Genomic DNA, 11,851 nt, shown 5'->3' with positions numbered 1-11,851 from the left:
CGGTGGCCAAAATTGAGAAAATACTGTCCAAAAAATTAATTTAGCAAGTAGCAAGTACCAGGGCCTCATGAGTTACGAGGAGGTGTCGCCGACCGGCCGGCCGCGGCCCGGGGCGGGCCGGGCGCATAATAAGGTATGCTCGCGCGTCTTGGCTATATACTTTTGCTGTAATTTGTTTACCTAAATTAAGATTTATTTTTGTTGACTCGTAGGAAAAATATTGTATGCAACGTTGTATAAGTAGGTCAAAAAAATTCTCGTGGCGTATTCCTTTACAATGTTCGCCTACGCCTTCGGCTCCGGCTCACATTGTAACTCACGCCACTCGCCTTTTTTGACCCTTCTTATACAACTGTTGCATAAAATACTATTATTAATTTATATGTATAAAGCCCGACCAGAAATATATGATCATTGTCAAGAGGGCGGTGTTATTCTCATGTATAGGGTGACAGTTAAGTTTAGTATGATAAATTTGCGTGCAGGCGCGCGCGCGCGTGTGTGTCTGTGTGTGTGTGTGTGTGTGTGTGTGTGTGTGTGTGTGTGTGTGTGTGTGTGTGTGTGTGTGTGCGCGCGTGCGTGCGTGCGTGTGTTTGTGTGTGTGTGTGTGTGTGTGTGTGTGTGTGTGTGTGTGTGTGTGTGTGTGAGTCCGCAATATGGCGCGTGATCATATATTACTGTTCAGGCTTTATTTGATATTTGACCTAGAGTTGGTAGGAATCGATGTCTAGTATTTGGGTACACTTTAAGGCAGAAGACTGACTTAGACTCACCGGCACATATTAATAATAATAATCCGTCCGTCTGTACGTCTGTCAGCGATCTGCAGGTATCTAACTAAGAGAATTTGAAATAGAGGTGGGATTGTCAAAGAAAACTTTGTACCTACAGTAAATTGACTGCCATCTTTCGACACATGATTAAAATTTTTAGAATAAGGCTTGTGTCGTAAGTACGTAAATACAACGATATATATAATATATAATTATAAATACTTAGAAACCACCCATGACTCAGAAACAAATATCCGTGTTAATCACACAAATATATGCTCTTACCAGGATTTGAACCCGGGACCATCAGCTTCATAGGCAGGATCACTACCCCCAAGGCCACCACTACAACAAGGGCACTGTTAGTTAATGGCAGTATCGGTTCGAGCGATGGCGCCATAATCTTTAGTTTGTGCCCGGTAAGATGGCGCCACTTTTTGATATTTAGCTCAACGAGGGGGGGGGGCGGGTTTGGGGTCGGCAACGCGCATGTAACTTCACTGGAGTTGCAGCTGTACATAGGCTACGGAGACTGCTTACCATCAGGCGGGCCGTATGCTTGTTTGCCACCGAGGTAGTATAAAAAAAAATGTTTAACACATATCATTGAAATAATAAGGTTCAAAGTCAAAAGGCGATCTAAAAATTTTAATCATGTTTCGAAAGATGGTAGTAAATTACTAAAGAGGAAGGGCCACCTGCTGGATCCTGGAAGAATGACTTCGTGAGTCATTCATTGATGCCAGGCATGGCCTGTCGGCATCCAGCCTGGTTTAGCCAGTGTGCTGTGTTCTGTGTCTTTGTACGTTCCAGCAGCATTGAGCTCACCTTGCTAATGAGCATCGGGAGAATAAATTCCGGGCCAATAATAAATAAGAAATAAATAATCTGTAGAAATTTCAACTGGCTAATTATCACGGTTCATGAGATACAGCCTGGTGACAGACGGACGGACGGACAGCGGAGTCCCAGTAATAGGGTCCCGTTTGACCCTTTGGGTACGGAAGACAGTTGAAAGTTTCTCAGTTGATGTACCTATTTCTGTTGCCGCTATGACAATAAATACTAAAAAGTACGGAACTCCGACTCACACTTGTACGGTTTTTTAGATAATGATACGGAACCTTCGTGCGCGAGTCGAACTCGCACTTGGCCGGTTTTGTTTTGTTACCATTCTTTTATAGTACATTATGATACAAATGTGCTAAGTTGGTCATTACACACGAGGCGATATTGTGTGTTTTTCAACACACTTGCGAGGAAAAAACACAATTTATAAATTCGTTTTCTTTTGTCAAAACAGTAAAAGTACAATTTTCAAAATGGTAGCTTACAGTTTTTACATCGAATAATTATTGCACCAAAGCGTACTGGACTTGTAGGCACTTATTCGTCAGTTCATTGAAGTAAGCACATTTTTCAAGAAAGACTGGGCGTTTTTACTGATTTTCCATTGAATAAAAGTTTCATATCCCGTCAATTATTTTTCACCGGATTTTGATGGTAAAAGGCTATCGTTCTCGGTTCTTGCCTCTATTACCTATAGTATTACTGGCAGCGTCAATCTTATTGGTTGTTTATTTTCAATGCCTGAAAATGTCATTTTCGTTAATATATTAACTAAAACATGCAAAACCATTTCAATTTTATGGCCAATACGGAAAATGGCTGGCGCGTTATTTTTTTTACGCACGATTCCAAAGCGCGGCGCGCAAGGCAAAGGCGCGAACAAAATCTTATTAACTAAAACATATAAATAAATGAAAAAGCACATGTGTTATAATATACTGAAAAAGCACGCGTGTTTAATATCTAGGATTATAAGCCAAAAATCGGTGGAATAAAAACGCCGTTTTGAGCAAGTGTGTTGAAAAGATCTTTATGGTATAACCTCTATCTATAGAATCTATACCTGTGTGCGCGTCTGGATGCAAAATGAGTGAATGCTAATAAAGTTTGGACGTCGGCCTGGCCTTGAGCCGACGTCTCGTTAAAAACAAACTACGATAAAGCGTTGGTAATAATATTATCTGTTTGCATTCGTCGAGTGTGTTTTTTCTTACAACTGTACATTAATGAAGCAAGCAGGCTTGCAGTTGCAGTGGTTTTATAAATATCTATAAACATTTGTGCCGTTTTCAAGCAAAACTCAATTCATAGAAAGGCCTTTTCCGTAAGGAGGCAGTTAAAAATAGCTCTTATTGACTTGAAAATGGATTTTGTAATGTGATTTGATCCGATGGCAAACAATAATTTGTAACTGGTCTATCGCGAGTTTATTTGGTTTACCTTGATTTCCCGTTTATCAATCATCCGTGTACATGACCAGTTTAACCTGCGTCGAAACGTCGAAAAAAAAAGTAAACAAAATAAATTCGCGAGAAACTCGTTACAAATTATGTCTTAATCTTGTTCGAAACGCGAAAGTTTTAAATGTAAAATAGTGACCTAGTTTAATAAAAAAAGTATATTTAAGTATACGCAGTTTTTATAAACATGGGCAAAGGAAGATTCAGCGGAAAAACAGCAGGGAGGGCCGCTGCCGGCTTGGGGAGACTAATGGGGGACATGGGGTTTCCTCCAGCAATCATCCTGATAGTGATGGTAAGTGGTGTCAAATTGGCAAAAAATATAAGTAAGTAGGTAAAGCTCTTCCTGTATGTGTGTGTGAAGGCTTCGAACAATCCGGAATGTTAACCATAAGTCTGCTACATCTCGAATATCTTAATATGAGGGGAGTCTGACTGTTTGGACTTGATGGCAAAGACGGCTACCTTTTTTGTTCCCGACAACTACATACGTGGTCATAACCATCGCCTCCTAGCGAACGGAACCTTTCACACGTTAGCACACCAGTATTCTTCAATCGTCCGCTCCCGGACACTCCTCACCAATTTTTTAAAGATTTTTTACGTTATTGGGACTCAACATCAGCTTATTAATTATTCTCATAATTATCGTATAATTTTATTACCTAGCTTATTATATAGCTCTATTACTATTAAACTTTACAGCTCATTGGCGTCCCTTATCTGTAATGCTTTAAAATTGTATTTCAATAAATATCAAATACCTTCCGTAGGTATTTGAATTTAGCTTAGTTACATGAAACGGCATGGACACGGCCAAGACATGACATAGGTTTCAAACCAAGGTGTAGGATTAGTAAAGTTAGTGCTAATAAGAGCTTGGCTTTTGCTGAGATCTGATAAAAAAAAATTACAGTGAACGTTAGTGAGTCTTGGTCGCCAATTTTACATGATGTTTTTGGTGGGATTTAATTTGAGTCTCTGCTGAACGGGGTGGGCATTTATTGGTATAAATGCGCTTCGTCACAACTCTCAAGCAATTTCCACCGGCACCGCTTGCGAAACTTCGCATTATTTTTTGCGTCCGCACTTCCTGATTTGATCAGTCTCAATCAAATAAGTGGGATTGGCAATCTAAGTCCTTTAATTCCATTTTTGCATCCGCATCACACAATTAAACTAACAATTTAATTAGATTATGCGTAAAATTGTCCCGTGTGGACGGGGTTTTAGAAAACTGTTTTTACCTAACAAGAAGTTTGATTAAATCTTTGCTCCATAAGGTTAAAAAGGAATAGTTGCCAATGTCACGTAATTTATTATATGCGTTTTCGTAATCACTACCACCCCTAGTGTAAATTTATTTGATAGCGAGACGTGACGTACGCGTTTGCGTTAAGCCTCATTTTGTATGGGATTTTCTGTTTCCAAAATGTTCCCCTTGGCGCGCTGTTTCGAAATCCCATACAAAATGAGACTTAACGCACACGCTATGCAAACGCGTACGTCACGTCACGCTATCGAATAAATTTACACTAGGAGTTCTGTAAATAACTATACAAGCTTGTATATACACAAGCGCTTACCAATAATATTTTTCATTCAGTGATTTAATGACTCATAGCTGAGGACGTTACTGAATATTTTTAGTGGTACCTACTTGATATCCAACCACCAATTAGTGATCTGACCGTCAGTGAAGGCCATATCAATGCAGCAACTACCTATACAGGATGGACCAGAAATACATTTTCTAGGAATATTTTTATTTCTTTTGTGAAATGTCATTACAAATTAAAACTACTACTAATAAAAAGAAAACGTTTGTTAAAATTGTCAACAATATGCCACAGTAAAAAAATTCAACGTATTTTTGGCCATCCTGTAGGTATAGACTAATAGTGTACATCTAGACTGGCAACTTGGATTTTTGCCCTCGAATCGAAGAATGAGTGTCGCTTCAGACGCCACAATATATCTTGTGATTTTGCGAGGCGAATATGTTAGTCATAGTCACACTGCACAACTTTTACCATCTTAGGAACAACCCCGAAATCACATCTGTACTCAAAAATATGGAAATTAGCTTCCATTGAGGTAGCATCTGTACTAATAAAAGATGAATATGTAAAGACAATAGGTAACAGCAAGAAAATAAATCATTAACCTTTCGTATGCCTGTCAAAAATTTGCCATTTATTTAGCAACCATGACATCTTCATGTTTAAGTTGAATTTGGTTGAATATATATGGAGCAGATCTACTCCTAAGCATACCAAAGGTTAAGTATGCATCCCGAAATGGACCCAACTTAGTATAATGATAGCTATAAAGCTAGTGCTGGTCTTCCGTAGGGCCCGTTCGGTGATGACACGACAGATAACAGTAACAGTTTAATTTTTTGCTCCTATTACAGGCCCCACCCGGTATATTCAACTCTCTAGATACATATGTACCTATTTCAGTGTATTATTTCTTCCAACAGGCAATATTCGTAATCTGTTGCTGCTTGGTGAAACTCGCGGACAGCGAAGACGATGAAAATCAAGCGAATCAACCAAACAACGAACCAGCTGCCGCTCCAATGATCACTGTGGAAGAAAGTCATGTTTAACTCCTCGGAACAACTACAAAGATGAACTCACTAGTAGGGAGGATATGCCGATTCCAGCTCACTTTAGGTATTTATCTCCCCCTCCCCCCCTCCCCCCTCCCCCTCACCCCCCTCACCCCCCTCACCCCCCCCCTCACCCCCCTCACCCCCCTCCCCCTCAACCCCCTCCCCCCTCCCCCCTCTCCCCCTCCCCCTCCCCCTCCCCCCTCACCCCCTCCCCCTCCCCCCCTCCCCCTCCCCCCCTCCCCCCTCCCCCCCTACCCCGCCCCCCCCTCCCCCCCCTCCCCCCTCCCCCTCACCCCTCACCCCCCCCCCCCCCCCCCTCCCCGCCGCTGCCCCTGGCCTGCGCCACTTGGTAGTTCGGCAAAGATCCGTTAGAGGGCGCCACTAGCCCCCTTCCCCGCCGCCTCCCCGCCCTCCCCCCGCCCCCTCCCCGCCGCTGCCCCTGGCCCTGCGCCCCTTGGTAGTTGTGCATATATCCTCGCCAGTTGGCGCTACTTTCTATGTTTAAGGTATTTATCTCCCGAGGGAAAACTTCGCTAAAATAGATGGCACCACTTTGTACGTGTACGACAAACAAAAAGTGACGAGGTGGCCTCCAGTGGCGAAGGTCGGATTCGAACCAGCGTCTTTAGCTGACCGGGGCGTCTTTAGCCAGTTAACGTCATGAACCCCTAGGCCACCCCGTCACGGTGAAACTGGTCCTAATTTCTCGTTACTGGCTCAATTTAGGTATTTATCTCCCGACGTGTTGCATCAGCCGCCACCGTGGCGCCGACGGCCACCTGCAAATTCCTACGTGGGCGTCGAGGTCGATCGAGATAAGAGAGAGAATAAGTTAGATTTAAAATATGCATATATATATTTATATGTTTATATATTGGCGCTACTTTGTATGTATCTGACGCCACAGAGCACGTGTACGCGTCAAGGTCCAGGTCGATGGCATCGGCTTGCTCCAGGTGCGGTTGGTTTTGGAGCTTGTGGTCAACAAATATATGGACTTTGTACTTTTCCAACTGCCCAATAAGTTTGTTTTAAAATATGCATACGGGCATATTTGCAAGAGCACATAATATAGAGTGGTTAAAACCGGATAGAAAAATGTATATTTTCTTGAATACCTGGGTATTCGATATTTATCCAGGTACTAGTCGTAATGTTAAACATACAGGTTTTTACTTACATTACGGGATGTTTCATGTTAATCTAAAAGTTGTAACTATTTCTAGTTACATCTGGTAACATTTACATCACACTTTTTAGAAAAGGGAGTTTCTAAACCTAAGTATGTCGTTAACTAGCAAAGTCGAGTATATTTGTATGTGAATAATAAATAAATATCGAATATCCAGGTATTCAAGAAAAATACATTTTTATATCCGGTTGTAACCACTCTATATTATGTAATAGGTATTTTTTAGCTGACCTAATTCCGATTCCTGGTACTGGTGAACTTATTTATACCACGTCGGTGGCAAATACTGTCCGCCTGATGATAAACTGTCACCGTAGCCTATGGATGCCTGCAACTTTAGAATTGTTACACGCGCATTGCCAACACTTTAAAAACCTATACACTGCTTTTTGAATTGGGCATGGGAAATTTCCTATAGCTCGTTGAACAATAATGTGGAGAAATGATCATGTATGCGCAGGTGTGTAGATAGATAGGTATACTGAAATAAAAAAAAAGTTTAAAAGTGAATGAGTAATTATTTATTTACCAATAATTTAGCTATTTTACAATGTCCCCATGCAAGGGTTTTATTACCATTGTTCAAAATGAATCTCTTTTCATCTTTACCACAGAGAATTTTCTTTCTTCTAATTTGAGTGTACATATTGTGCTTATCACTAATCAAATTATACATGTTATCATAGAGAGTTTTACTCAAGTCTAAACAGGTATAGTATTTATTAAAATTTAACCTACGTACAGCAGCGGCGTTAACACCTTTGTTTTTTTTTATACATTTAATTTCGTTATTGTCATCCGAGTCTAATATATACGCATACATTTTTGCCCTTAACCCAACAAATTCTCGTATTATTCTTCCATTGTTTTCGTCCTTCATCATGCCCACAACCTTTTTATTGACTTGTGGTAAATTATATACGTTGTTTTGAGGCAAATCTGAAGTGTCAAATCTGCTTTGCAAGTCAGGTTTAATGTCTTCGTAAAAGTTATCTGTTTTGATATGATAAACAAAAGAGTCGGTGTCCGTGTATAAAAGGCTTACATTATCACCGTATTTATTTAACATGTAATCATAGTGGAAGTTGTACATGATTTGTTTACTCAAATCTAATACACTAAAACCTACATAAATAGGTTTGTCGTATACAATTATGGTTTTGTTCATTTGCACAGCTACCAGTTCTTCAGAGAAAATAGAGGCACTGTGGAAATTTGGTCTGGAAATGTAACGATCGAGACCATATGTAGGTTTTGTTCGTTGCTTATGTTCACTGTGCAAAGTATCCCACTGTTTACACAACTTGACATCAACCCTTTTCTCGACATTTTCAATAGTTTTCCCGAATATGGAGTTATTCATGAGTTTAAAGAAATCTTTTTCAAAACTGTTTTTAGCTTGGACTCTCATTTGCGAATTTAAGTCAATATATGATTTTAGCCAAGATGATTGATTGAAAGTGAGAATTCTATGAATTTTCTTACAAATTAACCCTTTTTTAATATATAGTTTGAGGTTAGCATAGTGCACAACATAATTGGTTTTGTTATCGAACGTTAGCAATAACTTTTTAATTTTACCCTCAATTGGTAGTTTGGTTTCAGCACAGAAAGGGTAATCATTATGCAAGTCATGTAAGCTATGTGGATACTCCAAATCTACTTCCAATATATATCCAACATCAGAGTCTATCCGTTGTGTTGATATATCAAACAGTTTAACCTCGTCTTCACTCATCCACCTAAAGTTATCGATTGGAAGCGGGCGTCGCATGGCATCACCGTAAAGATTATTTATATCCAAATAGATGATAAAACTGCTGTCCTGATTCACGTCATAATCATGCATGAATATATTATTGGCCTTAGCATAGCGGTTTGACGCTTGACAGACACCACCTCTTATACCTTTCTTTATAAATTGAATCATTTCATAGTCCGTAAACAATTCTAGGCATACTTCGGTATGTTTCAACATGGCGTCCCAACTCAAACCGGGTGCAGTGACATATTGACACGGATCTAATTCATACGCACCTATACACACTTGTCTAAAGTTTTCAAACACTTCAGCCAATAATAGAACATCTGTCTTTAAATATAAGTCACAGTATTCACCCAGAGTTGTAATATTGAACGCATCCCAAACATCTTTTGCATGTTGGTAATCCTCATCGGAAATATTTAAGTCCGTGAGGCTGCTATAGAAGGCGGCCTGAGGGGGTAGCGCAGTTTCCTCAAGCCGCCTCCAGTCACTTACATACTCGTAAGGGAAAACTCCCTTACGCGTATGTAACTTCATATATTTCTCACGTTCGTAACAATTATCGGATGGTGGTAAGAAATTTGGTAGTATTTTGAATTGGTCCTGTGAAAGGTTTGAAACTAGTTTATCCAAGCTACTTGACATGAATTTATACGAGTCGACAAACCTTAGACTGTATTCGTCAATCCTTAAATCGAATGAAATATATTTTTCCTTGTTAATGGGAATGCAGGTTAACTTTCCCTTAATCTTGGCTAATTCCTTAATGAATAGATGACAATCGTAACCGCTCAAATTGTGAAAGACGACTGGTATAAACTTTGGTAATTGGTAATTCAAATTACATGAATTGTGTGTTTTGCCTCTAATATTACCCGTTAAATGACAATGATCAATTACATAAGCTTCATCATCTCCAATTTTTTTCTTGCAAATATGACATATATTGGAGGATGTGTTAGCACCGCTGCTGTCGCTGTAATTTTTTTTTGGTGGTACGACTTTTTGCAAGATTTTTATAATTCTATCAGCGTCTTCACGAATGCTCTGTATAAATTTCTCCACACAATCTTCACCGCGATAGATAACAAATTTGGATAAATTATTGTCATATTCACAATGAATATAATAGGAAAAACTACATGGCACATGTTTATGGGTGTTACAAGTAGCACTTGTAGTAGTAGACTTTTCATTATCTAACGGAACTAAAATCGATTCAAAGTCACCATAAATTACAAATGGCACTTTCATTTTATTTTTATAATTTTTGAAACGTAAGTATTTATTATTAGGCTTAGGTAGCTCTACAAGTGTCTCCCCACAACCAATTGCTCGGTGTCGATCTAGTTTATTTTTATTTGCAAAGGGGTGTAAACACCCATCACATATCCATGTTGTTTTTCCATGCTTACTAATTTGCGAACTCACTAAACGAGACAAATTTTTAATCCAACAATAATGTGAAACATCACCTCTCTCAAAATATAACAAATTTACATGATTTTCGCAAGACATTTTCGAAATACGTAGAGGTACAATAGTCAGACCCCTGTCATCCCTTTTCTTATCTGTATCAATACCATATACATTAACACTGATTTTATTTAATTTTTCAAACTTTTTAATGTCCGAGAGACAAACCGGATCTTTTATACCTGTCACGTTAAAAATGTCTGTATAATGTGGGTACGATGAGGGACGATCACTGTTTTTATCAACTGGATAGAGAGCACTAATGATGGCCCAATAAAAACACTTGTTATCACGATTTTTCACGTTAACACATGCATTCTTCGATTGTACCTCGGGTGGCAGTGGTATATATGTAGATCCTTTGAGTGGTTGATATTTGTTAACGTTGACGTTGAGAAACTCAATCTTCTCGAGACCCCAACCGCTGTCCCTTTCGTTGAAATCTTCACATTTTTTGGAAATACACAAGGATATTTGTTCAAAATACGATGGAAAATCCATACAGTCTTTATGCAGAGCCACGTTTTTTGTGTTGAATGACTTTAGATCACGTATCACTTCACCTTCAGCATTGGTTTTCACAAAAGTACCAAAGAGTTCAACATTTATTTTTACATGTTTATGTGTTTTTAGTTCAATGGTAATCAGCTTTTCAAGCGTTTCTCCAATATTCAACAAATACATTTTAGGATCCAAAATGTCTGCACTCCCATTAATCCGGTATGTAATTATTCTGCACTTGAAGGCACTGTCAACAATGTAAACAGCACCGTCGGCAGACTTTTCTTGTGCACAAAGCAGGATGTGGCGGTCACTTTCCGAATGAGATATCAAACAGTTTGATAATACATCTTCGTTACAAAAGTTGCAATGATGTAACAACGCCATGGTGATGCTTCAATTCACTCGCTCAGACAACGGTACGGTCGTGCCGTGAGGCGGGCTGCGGGCAACTAAGTGAGTTGCATCATGCCATGCGCTGGCGTCTGCGGTGCGCGGCGAAGCGGGGAAGGGGAGCCTAGCCGGCGCCGCGCCCACGCATGATTTGCACGTGTCGACACAGTGAGTCATTATTGCATCATCGGGCTTGACTGAGAATGGTTAGAGAAAACGGGGATTTCCCGTCGACCAAACACAAGTGAATGATTACATATCTTCAAGTATACTCTGGTGAACCCACTTTGTGAGTAGAAAAAAAAGACGTAATATTCAATTATTACTGCGCGTTATTACTGTACAGCCTACAATTGCATTGGTGTAGGGGAGGAAGAAAGATAAGGTTCTATGTTAAAATAAATAATAAATAGGTTAGTTATTGTTTTTTATTTTTATTTTCATGAAACTTTAACCGTTTCAATTGAAAATATAGGTATTACACAAAATATCGGTGGCATAACACTTGATTTCAGAGTCGACAATATCGTTTACATTGCACAAACTACCTATAATATTGCGTGCATGTTGAACATTAGCGGGGTGATATATCTTGAAATGTTTCTTGAAGAAGTTGAGACGGTTTTCGTAGGTAGACTTTATTTTGTTCAAGTATCCGATACGTGCGTTAATACACTCCATAACACATTCGATATGACTCCATTCCATGTGGTTTATCACCAAGGGGTGTGTGTTCGTCACCGGTTCATTGTCACAGCTGAGTAAAAGTAACGGTACAGGAGAGATACACATCCGAAGACGATCGCACTGAATCAGCTCTGG

At 39.6% G+C, this 11,851-nt stretch overlaps 1 long non-coding RNA gene across 1 annotated transcript in view; it reads left to right on the top strand.

The window, feature by feature from the left end:
* Nucleotides 1–5,723, top strand: part of LOC133524478 (uncharacterized) — a 12,434-nt gene extending 6,711 nt beyond the window's left edge. Inside the window, exon 3 of the long non-coding RNA XR_009800383.1 lies at nt 5,568–5,723. This is a non-coding gene — a long non-coding RNA (uncharacterized LOC133524478). The remainder of the gene's footprint in view (nt 1–5,567) is intronic.
* Nucleotides 5,724–11,851: the final 6,128 nt, after the last annotated feature.

Source organism: Cydia pomonella, chromosome 13, assembly GCF_033807575.1.
Source record: "Cydia pomonella isolate Wapato2018A chromosome 13, ilCydPomo1, whole genome shotgun sequence".
In the NCBI taxonomy this organism is placed as follows: domain Eukaryota; kingdom Metazoa; phylum Arthropoda; class Insecta; order Lepidoptera; family Tortricidae; genus Cydia; species Cydia pomonella.
Note: the sequence above shows the minus strand (reverse complement) of the source record. Positions and strands in the feature narration are given on the sequence as shown.